The 14647-nt window shown below is 48.8% G+C and overlaps 1 long non-coding RNA gene across 4 annotated transcripts in view; it reads left to right on the forward strand.

Moving 5' to 3' along the window:
• Window positions 1–249: 249 nt before the first annotated feature.
• Window positions 250–14647, forward strand: part of LOC421515 — a 39235-nt gene continuing 24837 nt past the window's right edge. For 2 of the 4 annotated variants that reach the window (XR_006938926.1, XR_006938925.1), the window contains exon 1: window positions 11978–13647. This is a non-coding gene — a long non-coding RNA (uncharacterized LOC421515). Of the gene's footprint in view, window positions 13648–14647 lie in introns of all 4 variants that reach the window. The other 2 variants (XR_006938928.1, XR_006938927.1) reach the window with 2 other exon arrangements.

The following is a 14647-nucleotide window of genomic DNA, read 5'->3' on the forward strand; positions in this document are numbered from 1 at the left end:
TGGGAGACAGTTGAATTATTTTAGCTTAAAATTACCAAAAGAGCCTGCCTGAGGCACACTTCCAGCACAGAGTTTCTCAGCACGAGCAGCTGAGCTTTGGCAGAGCTCTAAGTAAGGGAAAGCAGTCATTAATGGAGGCGTTAAGCAACTCTCACTGCAGGCAGTGCTCGTGAGGCAGAATGGCAAACTTCGGCTCTGTGGTTGGCTCCAGAAGGAAGGATGTATGTGTGCTCATAGCATCCTGCCTCTGTGCCTTTGGGTTGCTGACTGGTACTGGCAAGCCATGGTAAAGCACGGAGAGAAACGTGGGATTTCTTTTTCCCTCGCATCTGTGGGAAAAGCAAAGGGAAGAACTTGCAACGTGTGTCCAAGGCTTCTTCCAGAAGACCAGACCCTGGGCGGCGGCCCTTCTTGAAGGAGGACCTCTTGCACCCACTGCTGAACCCTGGTAAGCCCCCCTCATGGACAGAGCCCACCTCTGCTCCCAAGGGCACCCAGATTCGCACTACGTGACAGGGACACTCCCCTTCAAGCTGACAACATCAAATGACCTTATCACTGTCTAAGGGATTTATTCACCCAAACTGTAATATATTCTTATTTATCTTTAGTGATTCCGTTGTTATTCTTTGCTGAATGCTGCCCAGTTTGCCAACGTCTTCTTTGGCATGCGAGTGCCTGCAGTTGTTTTCTCTGTTCAGAGGTTTCTCCAAATACGTTTCCTTGCATTGCCCATGTTCCAGGTGGGAGCTTTTTTGATGCCGTTCTCCTTCTCAATCCCCCATCTCAGAAGGATCATTTATGAGACTAAAGTCATAACAAGAGCCCACAGCTCAGGCATTCTTCCCTTCCTCATTACTAAATCCAAAACAATCCTTTTGTAAAAAGAAATGCTTTGCAGGTTCATATTCCTTCAGCCTGGGAAACAATTCCTTCCCATATGCAGCTGTACTGAGCGCAGTGGTGAGGTGCACACAGCGGGCTGACAGGAGGACCTGGCTTCCCAGCCAGGGAAAGGCAGAGGCATGGGGCCTCCAGGCAGCTCCTGTTGCATTGCTCTAAGCAGGGGACTGGGAGCTGCTCCGAAGCTGCAGGAAATGTCTGATCCACCCAGTTTTCCTGTGGCTGCCATGCTGAGTTTTCTCTTTTTGAGATCTGAATCCTTTAAAGCTTTGTTTGCAGAGGTGAATGAAAATGAGCTGGAGCCTACGGAGAGACCAGGAAGCCATTTGGTGCAGAACAATCATAGAAATCTGACAGTGAATGCCAGCTTCTTTTTAACTGAAAATAACACGTACATTTAAAGAGCAGAACATGCATGTACATTCACAATGGCTGTTATCAGCAGCTCTGGCACTTTCTCTGAGCATTAAGCCCTGGTCCTGGAAATTGTTGCTGCCCCTCAGGCTTCTGTCCATCTCTGTGCAGCTCCCTGCAGCATTTAAGCCCCATTAAGTGCATACATTTTCTTTGGCTATTCAACTCCAGCCACTTTTGGGAAGAAATTGGCCAGAATCCTTGAACCTAAAATAATCAAATGTCTGTCTTTCCATTGAAAAGGATCCCATTTATCTGACAAGCAGTGCAAAATGCAATAGGTAACTCAGTGCAAGCATTCTCCAAGAAACCTGTTGTTGCAAAACCAGGCAAGCGGTTTGCACAGAAGCAGATAAGGTACATTACGGAAGCCCAGGTTGTTGCACTGCATGTCAATATATCTGGTTTCATAACGTGTGTGACTTTTATTATCAGGCTCTTGGTTTCTACCACTCTCTTTAGAAATATGCCACCACGAGCTGCTGCATGGGGAGCGTGTCCTTTCAGATGCTCCTTCTGCAAGTATCTGTCATGTGCCCAGAGAAATGTCTTTGTTCCAGGGTTGTTCTGAGCATGAGAATTAAAAATCAAACTGGAGATGGTGGCCAGCACAAGGAACCAGCCAAAGTTATTTTAATGAATATCTTTCCATACCTGCCAATCCGCCCTTCCCTGCAGGAAAAACAACTCTCGAATGAATAGAGCATATGGCAAGGAAGATAGAGCGCCCATGCCAAGTTCGTCTTTGCCTTAGCAGAACTGGCTGCAAGATGCTGAATCTGCAGATCTTCCCTTGGAACATGCTCTTAGGGAGAAAAAGGAGGCACTTTCCCACTGCTGCTTTAGTCTGGCTCCTGCGGTCTCTCTGTTCAAGTCCTCAGTGTGCAGGACATTGCTGTGGCTGTAGCTCCTGGACTCAGCTCGTTGCCCACCAGTGTCTGTGTCACTGGGAATATGGGAGCACCATTGTATTGTTGCTGCCTAGAAGTGAGGTGTTCAGCCCAAGTCCCTTCGCCATGACTTGCTCTCCAGTCAGGAGGCAGCCACCTACCTCCACAGGTTATTCACCTCATCCTAAAATAGGTGTGAGAGATGCCTTCCTCTCTCCATCAGAAACCTCTGGATGCTGGCTTAGCCTGTGGCCAGCCCTCACGGCTTGGTCTGTCTGTGCACAGCATGGCCAGCTCAGCCCCACCAGAGGAGGCTCATGGGGGACGTGTTGGTGGTGCACTCTGGAGCAGCGTGGGTATATGGGACCTCACCACTCCTGCTCTGAAGGATGTAACATGTCAGAGGAACTGTAGTTTTGGTGCTCCACGGCAGTATATGTCTCTAGAGTTACAGCTGAGGTTTGAGCGGCTAAATTTAGAAGTTAGGCAACCAAAACCCTTACTGGACCTACCTCTGCTGGGACTGAAGCTATGGAAATGTTTGTGCTGTTCTTTTTTCTATAGACGGCCTCAGACTTGAGAGGAGAGGCCACTGCTTCACCTGAATGCATGCCATGGAGGGACACTATGGGCCAGGAGAGGGTTCTCCTCTCCCAGGACCTTCTCCAGCACTTTGTCCTGGAGGTGAAGTCCCCACATATCAGGAAGGCCTCTTGCTGTGGGCAGTGAGGTCTCTGTTTCCAGAGGCAAAGCGTACCCTGCAGGGTAACAAAATTAATGGCCTAGGGAGTTCCTTTGTTTAAATGAATGCTGGGAGAGGCAGCGGAGAAGGCTTGGAGTTTCACATGGTTAATGTTCCCTGTCCTCTTCCTAGTCCTCTCATGGCAACCTGTGTACTTTGCAATGCAAAGACACATGAATCTCTGCTCTACAGAAATGTAAATGTTTTGATAAAACTGTTCTTAACAAGTTCGATTCGTTTAATCAGCTTGATTAACTGCAGAGCTTTATGCTCTTTAATCAGGAAGGATTCACTATAAATTATCATTTCTCGCAGTTCTGTGAAGAACACCGCAGTGCACGGGATCCTGCTCCCTACCAGCATGGGAGGTTTCCATCTGGAGCACCCAGCCCTGCCCCTGCAGCCCCACACATTTCAGATCCCTGCAGACCTGTGGGGCACGTGCTGAGCTATGGGTGGGATGGCGGTGCAGCTGCAGGCTTCTTGAGAGACTCTCTTTCTTCTCTCTTGCTTCTGCAACTCCCCAGTGATCAACCTCATCTAGCAGCGTAAGCGCAGCTTGCCTCTTCTTCCAGCAAAAGCCCACAATAAAGGAAGCACGATTATGCACCACAGTTCTCACCTTGCTGTGCCTCACAACCCGAACTGGGTTTTCAAGGACTGGCTGAACAAAATTCCCAGGCTTACCAACAGCAAGAGTAAAAAGAAAGGTGTTGATCAGAAAATCTCAACTCAGGTCCACATCACAAATGTCTTTTTTTCTCTCTCTCACTTAGGATGGCAGACCGACAGGCTGTAAAATAAGTCCAGCTGGAAAGAAGATCATTTTGTTGTCTTCTGCCCAGCCTCATTTTTCAGCACGGAATGTCCAGTGGTGCACCTGTCTGAAACCTCCAAAGACCTGGAGATTCCACGCAGCAATGACTTTTTTAAAAATAGGCAATTTATTGTCCATGCTACATTTCTCTGCACCTTTTAGTCAATATCCCAGACTAAAGAAACAAGCAGGAGATTTAAAACAACTGAAATCTCCCCTCAAATTTAGATTCTGCAGAGAGCTCCAGAGCAGCTGGAGCATTTACAAAGTCTCTGCACCAGTGGGTTTGCTCTTCGCTCCGTGTGCGCTCGTCTCTCATTGCACTGCCGTGCTGCAGAGACACTCCTCAGCAGCTCCCGGGGGGTTGTGATCAGAATGCATGGGCTGAGCAGCACGGTTCTGCAGCTCTTGCCAGTCCCGGGCTTTTACTCCTGCCTGACTCTCAGGCGGAATTGCCCATGAGATAATTGCATATTTCATAAGAGAGGAGTAGTTTTTATCCTTTCCTCACATTTCCATGGCCAAGCCTCACTTAGCATCTGTAAAAATTTTCATCCCCAGAACATAAGCACTCACTTCTGAGGAAAGATTCCCGTTGTCCAGTTTCCACTGGAACACTTCTCTCAGTTGGCTGGCCAACTTCCCACACCTTGGCTTAATGGAGAACTCGTCAGGTGGATCTCAGGCCCTCCAGTGCAAAAGCAGAGGATGAAAAAATACCCTCCGTTCAGCGTCCAAGCAGCAACTCACGGGCAGGATCCGGGGCCCAGGGCAGACAAGGCCAGGGAGGGTGAACTTGGAAAAGGCATGTGAGATCCATCTCTAGTGGTGCAGGAAAGCTAGCAGGATGCTCGCCTGGCTCTGCGGCCAGAGTCCTTCCGCATGCACTGCTTCCACAGGCGGGTGGTGCACGAGGAGACATTCTGCACAGAGGAAGCCTGGTCTACCCTCACCTTTGACATTTTTACACAGTAAAAAAAGCTCTTGGCTGTTTTCCGGAAGCTAGGATTCAATGTTTTTTTTCTTTTTTCTTTTTTCTTTTTTTTTTCCCCCACACAGACTAAACAGTCACGTCATATCCTGTCCAAGCAGTTGTTTCAATAGCTGCCCTGACAGTGAAGGCACTTGGGCTTAAGTGGTGAATCCTCTGTGACCAGAACTGTTCTTAATGAAAGGTTACATCTTTGTGAGGCCAAAATGGTTGTTATTCAGCTTTGGCTTTTGATGGAGGCACTGCAAACGTTTCTGGATTGGATGTGAAATGTTGTGCAATTTCTATAACACCACGGTAGAAAATCTGTCCTTTTCGCATTCATAGACTAAATAGCAAAACAGGAGTGGGAGGATTAAAGCCTCAGTGGTTTCATACACTCTGAATTCATTGGAGTTTTACATCTCTAGCAAGGGGAATATTTGAAAGCAGAAGAAATCAGAATCATGGAATGGCTCGGGTTGAAAGGGACCTCAAACATCATTCAGTTTTGAACCCTTGCCATGGGCAGGGTTGCCAACCACTAGTACAAGCACTAGATCAGGTTGTCCAGGGCCCTGTTTATCATGGATGTATAAGATGAAATGGCTTCAGCTCGTGCTGCAGCAGTGCTGCATGCGCTTGGGGTGGAGGAGACCGCAGCTCACTGCAGTCAGAGGAAATGGAGAAAAGCTCAGTCCGGGCTCAGGATGCAGCACAGTTCAGGCTGCTTTGAAACAGAAATTCTTACAGTTGGTTGCTGGATCCAGGGAGGACGCAGTAAGATGTCACTGATTACCTCCTGGAGAAGCCACAGATGACTGATGACTGTTAAATCACTCTTGCATCGTGAACGGCGCATGGCGGTGGGACCTGCACCGGAGGCTGTTGCATCACACATCGTGGTTTCAGCAGAGCTTTGCAGAAAAAAAAAAAAAATGAAAGTAAACTGTGTTATTTTGAGCCTGAGCAGTGAGTGAGTTCTCAGTATCTAAATGAGAGCTTTTAGAGTCAGCTCCAGGTGTTGCAGGAAGTGGTGGAGGTGACTCAGTAAATGTCACACTTCCCTCCAAGTCAGTTGTGCTGTCCAAAAATAACACTCCATGGGCATCTGGCTGCTCAGCATGGCCCTGCTGTTTTCGTGGCACTCAAAACAGTCCTGCTTGGCACTTCCCTGGTTTTGCACCACCTTCCCTGTCACAAGCGTTTGCCTTTATCTTCCTGCCTTTGTTCTTCCCCATAAAGCCAAAGACACGGCTAGTTAAGTTCTGTACATCTCTGAAAACAAGCATTAATCCCTTTCATCCTCATTCCATAGCTTTGATGCATTTTCTTAAATATTTATGCCCCTTGCCTGACCACCGTTTCCTCTCCTGCTTCAGCTCAACACGTTTCTCACTGCAGCTGCCCTGCTGAAGCATTGCTGAGGGCACTGACCACACACAGGCTTAAGCAGGCAGACAGCAGTGCAATGGAAAAGAGAAACCTTTTGTATCTGGCGGTGTGGGTTGTCCCAGGACAGCACCAGATGGAAAGAGGAAAGGAGCCAGGAATACAGAGAAGCCCCAAAGACTGTGTCAGGGTAGAAGAGAAAGTGTGAGCATGTCATCCCAAACCCTTCCTGCCAGCTTAGAAAACATGAGTAGGCCCACAGCTGGAGAACTGTGTGTGTTGGAGCATCAGGTTTTGGTGGGTGGGTCAGCTACAGGCTGAGAGTGCCAGGTCGGTGGAGGCGTCGGGATCTTTGCTGTTCTTTATGGACAAATACCATAAATTTCTGCAACTGCTGCTTGGTTTGGATTTTGTAAATTGACGCTGCTTCGTCTGAGCCTTACTTGAGAATGATTCTTATGACAGTCGTTTAACCACAGGGTATCTGCTCCTATGCCTGCAGTAATGCTTCAGACCAGGTACTGCTGGCTCCTTAAAACTAACCCTTGTGCTCTCTTACCTGCATGCTGGTGGTGAAACCACTCTGGAGCCCTGTAATGGAAATGCTAAGTCACAGCTGAAAGCAGTGATTGAGCACCTGGTGGGAAGGCAGGGCCAACCCAGGGGAGCTCAGGTGCATGTAATGCATCTGAGTGACCAGAAGGGATGGAGCCAGGATCCACCTCTTCCCAGACCTCATTTAAGGGTTGGCAGGGAAGGCAAGAGTATTTTGCTGGGGGCCCTGCATTCCTGAAGCCTTCAAAGGGTAAGCAGATTCTTTCCTTTGTTTCTGTGTCTTACAGCTGCTGCATTTGCGCATATCCTCACTTGCTGCAGACTAGGACTTTGCTACTACACTGCTGTTGCTGTGCTTTCCATAGTGTTATGGCATCACAAGCCCCTTGCTGTAGCATGAACCGTCACCTCTTGCTTTTACCATGACAAGATTTCATATCCTTCTAGCAGCAGCTCTTGGCTGGAGCTGCCTGGGCTGCATGTCAGCCCTCACAGCCACTGTCTCCTCGTGAATATGGGCTGGCTGAGAGACAAGGTTGGACCCTACCGTCTGTGCTCTCACTTGTGCCTCCTGTCCTGTGTGGTGGAGAGAAGCGCATGGGTTAGCAACGGTGGGTTGAGCAGCGGGCACTTATTTATTCTGCAGGACATCAGAATACCTGGAGCTGCTTGGGCTGCTTGTTCTAGTTATGTACTAGTTATGGTGAACAGTAGTGCTGTGGCTCTGTCCTGTACTTGCCCCTTCTCCTCTTCTATTTGTGTGCCCAGGACAGATGAGCAAGTTGGATGTGCTGCTGTTACCAGCTCTGTTCAGCTGGGGGATGCTCTCCAGAGCAAACCTTGTTGTTCCCACATACTCTGCTTTGGGTCACCTCCTGGGGTGGTCTCAGAGTGCACAGGCTGGATGCATTGTGTAGGAGACCAAAATGGAAGGTGATCTCCAGGATCACACTGGCTGTCTGCAGAGCCATACTGCAGTTAGCCCAAAGAAAACCCCTAACTGTGTGCTGTATGGATGTCAGGCCCTCAGCCCCAGTGCTTTGTGCCAGACTCATGCCCACACCAGGCCTGTAGTCTCTGGCTGCAGTGCTGCAGGTGCCTGAGGGCTGAGTCCTGGAGGACAGGCACAGGGCATGACCCCAAAGCACAGGTGTTTTTTTCTGGAGTTGATACATCGTGAGCTGTGGAGTTTTCATCTGTGGCTCAAATGGGTCATCTTAAGCACCAAGTATGGAAAATGGAGGCTGTTTCCATTCTTGCTTGTCCTGAGGAGACCGTAGGTGTCTCCATTTTGTGTCGTCTTTCCTTGCACAGATTTTCAAGGCCTCTGTTGTTCTGCAGTAGAAGTTCCTGCCTTTTCACTGATTTAAATGAAGGAGCCCTTTGGAGAATGATGTTGTATGGATCTCAAATACTCAGAAGCATTTGATCATCAGTTTTGGATGTCTTCAGGGCCAGATTTGCTGATTTACAAAGCTTATATTCCTGCTCTTCAAAACTTGTGAAATATGGATGCAATTTATGTATGGCTGAGAGAGGTGCTGACATGCTCTAAGGATTTTGTTTTGTTTTTAACTGCGTCTTTATAATTTCTGAATTTCTGGGACTTTTCACTAGTTCTTTCAAGTAGACCCACGTGGCTTACGAGGAATGTGCTGCAGCAGAGGGAGATGAAACACTGGGGCAGATTTCTCTGGCCAAAGCAATGCAGCTTGCCAGGGATCGTGGGGGCTTTTGGGAGGACTGTAGTGAGGCTCGACTCAGCCGGCAGCGGCATCAGGATGGCTGAGCACAGCAGCATGCCTGCACAAGGCCTGGGCCCTGCAGTTTCCTGCTGGGGTGGGCAGCCATGGCTGGTGATGATTCACTGCTGTTGAGCTGGGCAGTGGGTTCCCACAGGGATGTGCAAGGGAACCAGAGGCAAGGGGAATGCAGTGGGCAAAGGGCTTAGGCTGCTGTCCTGCAGAACTGGTAGGACTCCTGGGGCTGTGGCAGGGCCTAGAAGCCTTCTGTAGGGTATAAGAAGCACTGCTGGCTGCATTCCTCTGGGTAAGCAAGGTGTGTGTTGGGCTGATGGAGCAAAGCTTCATGCTGTCCTGTGGACCAATGTGGAGTTCTCAAGGCAACGTGGATGGTGTGGAGATGCCAAAGTATGTGGGATGGCTCTGAGATCTCCCCAGCAGCCGCGTCTGCTGTGCTTGTGGCAAGTATAACGCTGCTTTAGCAGAGCTTTGCATAATTTCTTGAAGGGAAGGATTGAGCAAGACAAGAAAAGAGGAAATGCAAATGTCTTCCTTTATTTTTATTTTCTTGGTAGGGCAGCCATATGCTCATGATGCCTCCATTCACTCCAGCAGCTGCATGTGGTAGGCACAGTGACCGGAAGCTGCGGTCCAGATGTGTGTGTGTGTGTGTAGATGATGCAAAGTCTGGAAAATAACAAACATGAGCTCTCCAAGCAGGGGCACGGCTGTTACTGCACGCGCGCTGTAATTCAGGAACTAACAGATGTCCCCAGGCTTCGTGCCTGGCCCAAAAGGGACACAAGAAGGGAACTGGTTCAGGGTTTATGCACAGCTGCGCGGATCAGATGACACTGTCAGCTGAACCTGCCTCTAGCCAGTCTTGATTTATCAGAGCAGGAACCCTGACCTTTATTTGGGCACAGAAATACCATCTTGGAAAGCTCTGCAAAGAAGGAGAGCAAGGACCGTAAGAATCCAAGGCATTTCTGTAAAGAAGAGTCTGGTTACAGGCTGAGGTGTGCAGCCCTCCATGGCTGCGTGCTCCTTACTGGGGCCGGAAGCAATCCCAAAAGATGTTTTCCAGGGACCAGGCTCATGGAACATTTAACATTTCCACTTATGTTTATCCGGGCGTGACAAGCACTGTTTCACATGATGATCTTGTCCCCAGCTCTGCAAGTTGGTAACTCCAGGCACTTGGGTGCATGAAAACATTGCAGGAGTAGGCAACTCTTGGTAGTGGCTGTTTGGTGGGCAGCACAAAATGAATTGGCAGCTGCCATCAGGTCCTGTGTCATGAAACCACTGTACACTGGCAGCCTCAGCTCAACAGAGCAAGCCGGGAGACTTTTCTCATTCTTGGAACACAAAACCTGAGCTCGAGCTCTGCTTTCACATGGCATGGTGGCCGAAGATATCTCTGCAGATCTGCATGGCCAGGACTTGACCATATTTCAAAACACAGCTGAAAAGGGGAAGTGGAGAACCCCTGTGGATTTCCTTTCAACCTCATCTTCCCAAGTTGGGCAAATGGCACTTGGGACCGTTATGGCTGCAGCTGAGCTCCGAACACATGAGGCCAGGGCACTGATGCCATGCAGGCAGGGCACTGGGTTTTCTCCCATGAGCCCCAGTGAGATGGTGGAGGAAAATAGGCTGCAGCCTGGATTGTACTGCAAGTTCTGACTATGGGAGAGTGCTTTCTTTTAAGCAAAGGCATTGTTTAGCGGTTACCTATTCACAAACGCTCTTCTTCTTCTTTCAAAGTCATAGAATCATAAAGGTCGGAAAAGATCACTTAAGATCATCTAGTCCAATCATCAACCCATCACCACCATGACCACTAAACTGTGTTACTTGATGTCACAAGTCTCTAAGGTAATTTTCTTCGCCTACTGTGTAAAGCAACAGGGACTTTCTGTTTCCAGGGAGAAGGGAGTACAAGTTGGTGGCTAATGCTCAGAAGTGGCAGCTTGGTGATACAGCCCCCATTAACCTGCAGGCACTGCCTTGCAGAGTTCTAATTATGGGCAGCTCTTAATACCTTGTGGGTTTTTTTCCCCAGAATGCACTGATAAAGGCTGAGAATGAATCCTGAAAGACAAGGCACTCAGAGGGACCTCAGCAGCCTCTCTGCAGAGTGGACCGGTGTTGTGCAATGCTTATTGGCAGAAATCTGCAATTGGTTCCCTGGAGATGGGAGCACAAGGAGTGTGCTGTTTGCAGCGAGGCCGGGTCTGTGGCAGTGGCCTCACAGGAACTGTAGTCTCCTTGCCAAACATGACTCGGTTCAAGACCTTTCTCTCAATCTTTGCAGCAATGTGTGTACCCTCAAATTTCAGTTTTGTAGTTTTAGAAAGCACTGCAAAAAGCCCTCTCAAAAGAGCAGGTAGAGTGCCACCCAGCTGCATGGATGGTCACAAGGAAATCAGTAAATCAGGAAATGGAAGGGCAAGGAGAAGGTGCCAAGGTTAGAGACCATGTAATTTATTTGCCACAGGACATGTTCTTCCACTTGCACACATTTCCCTCTGCATAGTGTCCTACTGTCCATCTCTGCGGGGTTGTGAGGAATGACCACGCACCTCAGTTTCCTCAGATGGTCCTCTTTTTCCCTTGCTTGTCCTGGAGATCCTGAAGTGCAGTGGTACCTGCACTGTTGTTTCATTAACACAGCCAGCTCTTAATGGCCTGATGATATTTACTTACGTCCTGTGGCCCCACAGGGGAAAAAATGGCTCTTTTAGCGCAAGAAGCCTGATGGAAAGGGTGGTTTACGAGAGGAACAAAGTTTTGGGAGGAGAGGAAAAGTCAAATGAGTGCAAACACCAAAGCTATTCCCTTGCTTGAAAGGAACACTAAGAAAACTTGCTCAGTGGGTCGTGATGAGCTCATTCAGTCCGCTAGATTACTGGAAAAATCTTCCACTTTGAGAAGTATGCATGTGTCTGTGTTGAGTCAGAATCTGGCAGAGCAGCTTTAGTACGCATTTTTGTTGTGAAAAAGTCCCTTTTGTCTTTTGTGACCCTGAAAAATTTCTGGCCTGAGTGGGCTCTGTGTTTCAAAGTTTTTGCACAGAAAATGTAGGCGCTGCACTGTTGCATTTTGTAGGCGGTGTGGTATCTCTGGGCCTCGGGTGGGTCGGTTTTATTACTTGCTACGCTTTTCTCCAGTGTTGTGTATCCCTTTATTGCTGCCCAGGCAGCTTTTATGCAGTGTACAAATAGCGGTGCATGAAAACATTGCAGGCACAGCCCCTGCACGTGCTCACACACAGCTCACGTTTCCAAAAGTTTGCTGCAAGCATAACAGGGTTTTTTTTTTTTCTGCTGAACTTCTTGGCATACTTTCAGTGCAAAGCTGGCAGCTTTTGTACAACGAATGCAGCCTGCAGTACGGGGGCTCAGAGAAAATAACGAGATCTGTGACACTGAGAAAACACAGTCACAGGCACTGCAGCACTGCGCTGGGATGAGCACAGTAGCTGCAGGGAGGGGTCATGGTCAGATACGCTATTTCAAGCAAAATCTGAGAGGAGGATGTGTGCTTGGCCACAGGAAGAGCGTTGTCTTAGTCAGAGCAGTTAATCATGCAGCATGAAGAGAAGTACGTACAGCAAGATTTCTGTTTCCAGCTGACTTTTTCCTCCTCTGAAATGACTTGCATGTATTTTCTCTTTGCTATTTGCAGTATGGCAGCATCTGCGCCCGGCCTTGTTGATGGAAAGCCGGCGGCTCCGGGCGGTGTGAGCCACACTGCCGTCACCAAGCTAACCTCCCCATGCCTCTCGCAGGCAGACAGAGACAGGGAGAGAAAAAAATGTCCGGTGACGTCAATGAAGACCACACTCTGTTGGATAATATTACTGTGCGCCTCAACCGCCCACTCCCTTTAATTTACTAGAAGCTAAGCAAGCTGTTTTGAAACCCATAGCTTCCAGCATGTTTGCGCCGCTCTCCCTCGACCGAAGGCTACTAATTGTCAGGAGCTTGAAAGCTACCTGATGCCTCGTTCAAAGCTCTGAAGCAGAGGGGATTTCCATGAGTAATAATTTCAGTCTGTGCCTGTGCAGCGCACCGTAGGCTAGAGTAAATTGATCCAGCTGCTTGCGAGGCTGGATGGAAAAGTGCCCGGGGGGGCTGGAACGCAGCACCAGATGGAGCTGGATGTCGTCACGTGGGGCCCCCAGCTGCTGGGCATGCTCCAGCCTGGCTCCCAGCAGCAGCTCGGCCTGCTGGGCTGCACCGGCTCGCAGCATGCGGTTGGGTCACCAGCGTGTGTGTGTTGCAACATCTTCTCTTGTAATGAAGAGGATAATTTTGGATTAGCCAGAACTGTCGTGGTCTTCTTTTGCTCAGCTGCAATCTTCTCTGTGACAACGACTAAAAAAGCTCGCGAGAGGCCGGCTGCCTCCACAAAGAAGCAGAACTGGCAGGATTAACCTGTAACCCGGGGCGGTGTACACACACGTCCCACCAGCCAGATGGCAGAGTTCAAAGATCCGCTCACTTCCTGGCTGAGGTTGCACAAGTTAATTTTTATCCTTGTTAAAAAGAAGTAAGAAGTGAAAACATAGCAATAAAATGTGTGCTGCTTGCTATCTCTGGTTTTAATCACCCTTATTTTATTCCTTTGCATTTTGCTATTAAATAGGTTTGGGGGATGTTAGGAAAAGGCTTGCTTTTTTTCCTCTCTTCTGGAGATGTTTAAAATCCTGCTTAGCGTCTTTGTTATTGTACTGGGGTATTTGTGTGATCAATTCAATTTAGTCCTTTGGCAAGGAGAGTGAAATAAGAGGAACTAATTAAAATAGCAGGAATGCAATTCACCATTTATTTATTTATTTATTTATTTTCCAAATGAGCAATTCAATTAGAGGCACAGCGAGAGCTGGCACCCTGGATCTGGAGGCTCCTAAGTGGAGGCTCCCACAGGTCTGAGGCTGCTGCAGCTGGAGCCCTCTGGCCAGCAATGTGGGGAGAGCACTGCACTCAGGCAGTGCTGCAGCACGGGGATGTTGTGCCACCCATGTTTGTACACATGCTAGAGCAAAAGTCAGCATATCTAACCATGAGGGCACTCTCGGTCCTTCTGTGGCTCTGAACATCTGACTTTCCTTACCTCTGTTCTAATTGTGACAAGAAAGCTGCAGAGCGTGAGGTTGTGATAAGCACTGGTGTGTACTGCTATCGTGTGGATGTCATGATGTGTAAGCAAAGGTGAGCATCCCAGCCAGCGGATTACAGAAGCAGGAGGGGAAGAGTAAAGTTCGTGGGCTGTTTTCCTGAAGGTTTGTCCTTGCTGGATGAGCCATTATTGAGCATGGCTGAGGAGCTGCTGGCAGTGCAGCCACAAGCCTGCAGGTACCTTTCAGGAGAGCAGCACTGGGAGTTCCAGGCGGGGAGTTTATGATTAATTTTGCAGGCATTTATTGTGCAATACGTAATGGCCATAAGCCAGCTCAGAAGTTAAGCCAGAAGATGACTGTCAAATGAAACAGTTACGTTTGGCAGATCTTTCCAAAGCTGCTGTGCAAAACAGGCATCTTGAAGCTAATTTCTGGATTTTCCAGATCTTCTGCACAGCTTGTTCTTGTATCGTGGTCCTCTTCGTTTCCCCCTTTCCAGCAGATGATTTGGTTTTGACTTGCAGGCTGTGTAAGTTTTAGGTCAGGATTTTTCCTTTGGGCAGCCCACTCTGCGCCCCTGCACTCAGCAGCAGCTCTCTCCTGGTGATTCGTCCTTTAATGGTGTTGCAAGGAGCTCACCGTGCTGGCTGAAAATGAAGCTGCATTTTTCTCTGAGCAGCTCGTTGGGCCGAGGTGAGGGTGAGGAGCCCTGCCCCTGCAAATGGAGTGCAGTGGGCACCTTCCTGTGGCGTGCCCAAAGGTGAGGCCGGTCAGCAAGCTGTGCATGGCCGCGATCTGGCACAAACGCCCCAACGATAAAGCTTAATGTGTAACCAAGGGCTTTTTCTTCTCTGTCAGCAGTTGGCAAGAAGATACTGTAAATAAGGATCCCTGCGAGTAAATAGATATGTGTGGAGAGGGGAAGGGAGCTCCGGAGTAAGCAGTTTTGAAATCCATGCCATCCGTTGCTTCAAGTGATAAGGTTGTTTGAGTAACCTGCAAACCATACGGATGCCCATGTTTCAAAAACAGGAAAGCATCTTATTTGAAAGCCTTCAGAGACAACACGAGGGCTTAGAAAAGAAACTGGC

The sequence above is a fragment of the Gallus gallus genome, chromosome 3 (genome assembly GCF_016699485.2).
Source record: "Gallus gallus isolate bGalGal1 chromosome 3, bGalGal1.mat.broiler.GRCg7b, whole genome shotgun sequence".
NCBI lineage: Eukaryota > Metazoa > Chordata > Aves > Galliformes > Phasianidae > Gallus > Gallus gallus.